The sequence below is a fragment of the Triticum urartu genome, chromosome 6A (genome assembly GCF_056163025.1).
Source record: "Triticum urartu cultivar PI428250 chromosome 6A, HENAU_Tu73, whole genome shotgun sequence".
NCBI lineage: Eukaryota > Viridiplantae > Streptophyta > Magnoliopsida > Poales > Poaceae > Triticum > Triticum urartu.
The window spans coordinates 379,586,293-379,593,100 of NC_141878.1; the positions used below are offsets into that span (position 1 = coordinate 379,586,293).

The 6,808-nt window shown below is 41.3% G+C and overlaps 1 pseudogene; it reads right to left on the reverse strand.

Annotated features, from left to right (window-relative positions):
• Positions 1–2,011: 2,011 nt before the first annotated feature.
• On the reverse strand, positions 2,012–3,512 carry LOC147965329 (uncharacterized; annotated as a pseudogene).
• Between the last annotated feature and the right edge of the window lie 3,296 nt (positions 3,513–6,808).

Sequence of the window (6,808 nt, forward strand, 5' to 3'; positions counted from 1 at the left end):
AAGCTGATCTAGACCAGCTGGTCACTGATGTAGTGTCGGCATCTTCGCGGTGTCCGCGTCCGATGTGGCAAACGTGGCCCAAATTGTGCCACTCATGCCGCTCCTCCTCCTGTGCCACCCTCTTGGCTGACGTCAGGGTGCTGCATGACGATGTGTCGTCGCCATGTCAAGGTAATGGAGGAGGCGCCCGGGAGGGCTCCTCCTCCTTCACGACCTTGTCATGCCAGTTGCGACGTAGCGGTGATGCCAGTCGGTTGAAACAGCCAAACGTGTTGCGTGAGGGGGTGGCTCCTCTTTGACGCGACATCCGATTTGGTCTCAGCAGTTTCATCAGAGGCGAGGGGCTCCTCCTCAACATGTATGTTGGCCAGGGTTGGCGTTGTGCTTAAATAGCCAGGGCACGTATACCGACACTGCTTCAATGTGGCGCATCGACCAGAGTAGGATTCTCAGTCCCCGTGTTCATTTACGCTTGTAGCAATGATCAACGTAGTACCTCACTTGAAGCACCGCGCTGCCACTCATTTCTAGCATCTCATGCCGCTGGTCGTAGTCCACACCCAACTCCAGTTGGAGCAAATATGCAGTTGGTCTGAAATAAACTTGCCACACCGATTCCTGCAAATCGTGTGGCTGGCTCGAGCGTTCAGCAGGGCCACCGTCACCATTTCCAGCTCTCGGCATCGCCGGTTGCAGCATCTCACGCTATGGTGTTTTTGTTATAAATGATCGGCCCAACTAAGGCACAAGCACGAACCTCCCTCTTGCTCCTGGGTTTCGAGGCCTCCAAAATCTTCCTTGGTTGGGTTGTAGGAAGCATACAGAAGCTTGTCAGATTTTTAAGTCAGTTATCTTTATCTTGTTTAGGTTTATTTCGGTCAGGTTTTACTAAGTTTTCCTGGGTTTTCCTTTTTTCCTTTATCTTTTATTTTTTACCTTTTGTTTTATTATTTATTTATTTTTCCTTTCTACTTTTCTATTTCCCTTTCTTTCTTTCTTTCTTTTTCAAATTCTTGGAGTTCTTCCAAATTTGTGAACTTTTATTTAGAATTAAAGTTTTTTTAAAGTTTGTGAATATTTTTTTCAAACTGTGAACATTTTTCAAATTCACAATAATTTCAAGTTCAAAAACATTTCTTGAATTTGTGAACTGTTTTCTAATTAGTGAAAAATTCCATTTTTTCGCAAAAAAGCTTTGAAACCATAAATCATTTTCAAATTCGCAAAACTTTTTCAAATACTCAAACTTTTTAAAGATCATGAATATTTTTTAAATTCATTCTTTTAGTTTGTGATTATATTTCATTGAATTGGTGAACTTTTTTAAAATTCATGAACATTTTCAGAAGGCGTGAACCTTTTTCAAATTCATGTTTTTTTTAAGATCGCAAACATTTTTCAAATTTGATTTTCCCCCAAAATTTTAACTTTTTATGAAAGTCAATGGCCATATGTGGCTGTTCCCAGGATTTTAAAAATAGCAAAAGAAATGTACTAGTTACTGTAACACTTCACTGATTTCACGAAATATCCCTTACTGCGTTTGATTTTTATGATTTTCCAGTTTCTCCATCTTTATTTACTATAATTTTTTCTGGTTAACTGGGATGTCAATCGTGCAAAGTCGATGTCATGCACTTGCAAAATATTATTGAAATATTGACTAGACTACTTTCATTCTCTATAAACTAGCACAAAGAAGCATCCAATCAGGACAAATTAACCTGAAGCGCACTTCATCAGAAGGTTCCAAACTTTAGCAGTAGTACTGTCAGTGAAAGTTAAAAAACTGTTCAAAGAACTAAACGGATAGCCATACAACTCATTCATAACAAAAGGGAACATACACATTAAAAAAAGACCATAGGCTCGTTCATCACAGAGTAATGTACATTCCGAAGAAGATCCACCCAGCTAGAATAATTATGTTGGAGTAATTCTACCTAGGAGTATGGATGACAATTGCTCAACCTATATCTTAGCTGCAGATAACAAGCTTAAAACACAAAGACTACTCTGTTTCATCTGAAGATGGTTCTCCACCCATGTCAAAAATATCACGAGGTTTGAATTTCACCATGGTATTCCAATTCTCACTTCTCGGATTTTGGATATAGAAGACCTGGTCCACCTGGGAAGAAAATACAAAAGGTTCATCCTCTAACTTCTCCCCTGTATGTATTTTTCAGGAGAAGTTCACATGAGTGAATCCAAACTCATCTCTTATAATACCAGCTTTGTGATGAACATCATACCAATCACATTTAAAGAAGACCACCTTGTATCTTTGTATGACAATTCGAAGATGTCAGATAATAGACCATAATAGGACACGCCATTTTCAGCAAGGTTCACGACACCACTATTTTGTGTCACGTGTCCTGTCTCGCGATTGATAGTATGAAATCTGAAACCATTAATTATATAGCCACTATAGCACACCCCGCATTTGCTTGGTTTTGCGGCTAATGCTCTTATCTTTTCTGTGATATCCACTCCATCATCTAGTATAACCTGTATGTAAGAGTGGTTACATTGAGTTCACATGTAACTATAGTGAAGGAACATGCTAAAGGTGAATTATACCTTTTGTTCCAACCAGTCAGCAAAGTATCTACTAATCAAATCCTCATTGTCATCATCCGTCAAATTTAAGTTACCCGGTTTCCTCTTCTCTTGGTCCAGAAATTCTCTGTAATAATAAGACAAATAACATCATGATTTTTTCCAACTTGTGAAAAATAAAAGAAATAGGAGACAACATTGAAGCACACCTACGAAGCTCATCAAGCTCATCAGAGTGTCGCAAGACATATCTATGTGCTTGAACTAGAAGCTGATCATCCAACTGGCCTATAGTGACAGCCTTTCCAATTGGCTCACCAACACTATCAAACATGTACATGCCCTTTGTATTATCTGAAGGATCAGGGTTCCTAGATGTTCTTGTGAAACGTGTGGTTTCTTCTAGAAATCTTGAACAAAAGGTCAAGCATTCTTCAACAGTATATCCTTCAGCAATAGAACCTTCAGGATAAGCTCTATTGCGCACAAGTGACTTTAGCCAAACAAATGATGTGAACATCATAAAACAACAATGTTATATGCATAATGGAAAACAATAAATCAAATCATATACTTAGATGCACTGTGGAAAATAACAAATCAATCAAAGTAGCATACCTCTCTAGAGGGTACATCCACTTGTAATGCATCGGGCCACCAAGTTTAGCTTCTTCAACTAAATGCACCATTAAATGTACCATGACAGTAAAAAACGATGGAAGAACAACCTTTTCCATATTACAAAGTGTCTTCACAATACTCTCTTGCAGTTTGTCAAGCTTAGAGACATCTAACACTTTGGAGCATAGCTTCTTGAAGAAATTAGCCAGCTCAACAACTATTATCATGACATCTTTACTGGGATAACAATGTAAAAGTGCCATAGGAGGGATGTCTTGTAGAATAACATGGCAGTCGTGGCTTTTGAGGACAGCCAATTCTTTCATGTTCACACACCTCAAAAAGTTTGATGCACAACCATCAGGTGTCCTACAATTCTTAACCACTGTACAAAGAATCTCCTTATTTTCTTTATACATATTAAAAGGTGCATGCGGCAATTCAGTTTTACCCTTATCACCTTCATGAGGTTGAAGGCTAGATCGAATTCCAATTTATCCTAAGTCAAGTCGTGCATTAAGGCCATCCTTTGTTTTAGAATCAATATCCAGTAAGGTTCCAATTAAATTTTTGAAGAAATTTTTCTCAATATGCATTACATCTAGATTGTGCCTTAACTTGTTGTGCTCCCAGTATTCCAAATCAAAGAATATCGACTTCTTTTTGAAACAATCCTCAGGCTTCTTTTCAGGTTTACGTGCGACGTTACCTGATTTCTTGTTAGGCGCTCTTTTACGCTTCCGTTTTTCAGAACCTTCAATTCCTTTTTCACTGTCTTTGCCCTTCTTTTTCCCTTTCCCTTTCTTTGCCACAACAACCTTTTTTCCTAAGACAAACACTCTGCCCTGCAACATTCTCAAAGCTGAGCTACCACTCATTGTTATAGGTGAAGGAAATATGCCCTAGAGGCAATAATAAAGCTATTATTCATTTCCTTATATCATGATGAATGTTTATTATTCATGCTAGAATTGTATTAACCGGAAACATAATACATGTGTGAATACCTAGACAAACAGAGTGTCACTAGTATGCCTCTACTTGACAAGCTTGTTGATCAAAGATGGTTATGTTTCCTAACCATAGACATGAGTTGTCATTTGATTAATGGGATCACATCATTAGGAGAATGATGTGATTGACTTGACACATTCTGTTAGCATAGCACTTGATCGTTTAGTTTGTTGCTATTGCTTTCTTCATGACTTATACATGTTCCTATGACTATGAGATTATGCAACTACTGTTTACCGGAGGAACACTTTGTGTGCCACCAAACATCACAACGCAACTGGGTGATTATAAAGGTGCTCTACAGGTGTCTCCGAAGGTACTTGTTGGGTTGGCGTATTTCGAGATTAGGATTTGTCACTCCGATTGTCGGAGAGGTATCTCTGGGCCCTCTCGGTAATGCACATCACTTAAGCCTTCCAAGCATTGCAACCAATGAGTTAGTTACAGGATGATGTATTACGGAACGAGTAAAGAGATTTGCCGGTAATGAGATTGAACTAGGTATTAAGATACCGATGATCGAATCTCGGGCAAGTAACATACCAATGACAAAGGGAACAACGTATGTTGTTATGCGATTTGACCGATAAAGATCTTCGTAGAATATGTGGGAGCCAATATAAGCATCCAGGTTCCGCTATTGGTTATTGACCGGAGACGTGTCTCGGTCATGTCTACATTGTTCTCGAACCCGTAGGGTCCGCACGCTTAAGGTTTCAATGACAGTTATATTATGAGCTTATGAGTTTTGATGTACCTAAGGAGTTCGGAGTCCTGGATGAAATTGGGGACATGACGAGGAGTCTCGAAATGGTCGAGACGTAAAGATCGATATATTGGACGACTATATTCGGACATCAGAAAGGTTCTGAGTGATTCGGGTATTTTTCGGAGTGCCGGAGAGTTACGGGAATACGTATTGGGCCTTATTGGGCCATACGGGAAAGAAGGAAAAGGGCCTCAAGGGTGGCCGCACCCCTCCCCTTGGTCTGGTCCAAATTGGACTAGGGAAGGGGGGCGCCCCCTTCCTTCCTTCTCCTTTTCCCTTCCTCTTTTCCTATTCCATATGGGAGGTGGAATCCTACTAGGACTAGGGAGTCCTAGTAGGACTCCACACTTGGCGCGCCCCCTCCTAGGGCCGGCCTCCTCCTCCCTTGCTCCTTTCTATACGGGTGTAGGGGGGCACCCCAAAGACACAACAATTGATCCATGAGATCTATTAGCCATGTGTGGTGCCCTCCTCCACCATAATCCTCGATAATATTGTAGCGGTGCTTAGGCGAAGCCCTGCGATGGTAGAACATCAAGATCGTCACCACGCCGTCGTGCTGACGGAATTCTTCCCCGACATTTTGCTGGATCGGAGTCCGGGGATCGTCATCGAGCTGAACGTGTGCTAGAACTCGGAGGTGCCGTAGTTTCGGTGCTTGATCGGTCGAGCCGTGAAGACGTATGACTACATCAATTGCGTTGTGCTAACGCTTCCGTTTCTGGTCTACGAGGGTACGTAGAAAACACTCTACCCTCTCGTTGCTATGCATCATCATGATCTTGTGTGTGCGTAGGAAAATTTTGAAATTACTACGTTCCCCAACAGTGGTATCAGAGCCTAGGTTTTATGCGTTGATGTTATGCACGAGTAGAACACAAGTGAGTTGTGGGCGATATAAGTCATACTGCTTACCAGCATGTCATACTTTGGTCTGGCGGTATTGTTGGATGAAGCGGCCCGGACCGACATTACGCGTATGCTTACGCGAGACTGGTTCTACTGACATGCTTTGCACATAGGTGGCTGGCGGGTGTCAGTTTCTCCAACTTTAGTTGAACCGAGTGTGGCTATGCCCGGTCCTTGCGAAGGTTAAAACAGCACCAACTTGACAAACTATTGTTGTGGTTTTGATGCGTAGGTAAGAACGGTTCTTGCTAAGCCCGTAGCAGCCACGTAAAACTTGCAACAACAAAGTAGAGGACGTCTAACTTGTTTTTGCAGGGCATGTTGTGATGTGATATGGTCAAGACATGATGCTAAATTTTATTGTATGAGATGATCATGTTTTGTAACCGAGTTATCGGCAACTGGGAGGAGCCATATGGTTGTCGCTTTATTGTATGCAATGCAATCGCGCTGTAATGCTTTACTTTATCACTAAGCGGTAGCAATAGTCGTGGAAGCATAAGATACGAGACGGCAACGATGCTACGATGGAGATCAAGGTGTCACGCCGGTGACGATGGTGATCATGACGGTACTTCGGAGATGGAGATCACAAGTACAAGATGATGATGGCCATATCATATCACTTATATTGATTGCATGTGATGTTTATCTTTTATGCATCTTATCTTGCTTTGGTTGACGGTAGCATTATAAGATGATCCCTCACTAAAATTATCAAAGTATAAGTGTTCTCCCTAAGTATGCACCGTTGTGAAAGTTCTTCATGGTGAGACACCACGTGATGATCGGGTGTGATAGGCTCTACGTTCAAATACAACGGGTGCAAAACAGTTGCACACGCAGAATACTCAGGTTAAACTTGACGAGCCTAGCATATAACAGATATGGCCTCAGAACACGGAGACCGAAAGGTCGAGTGTGAATCAT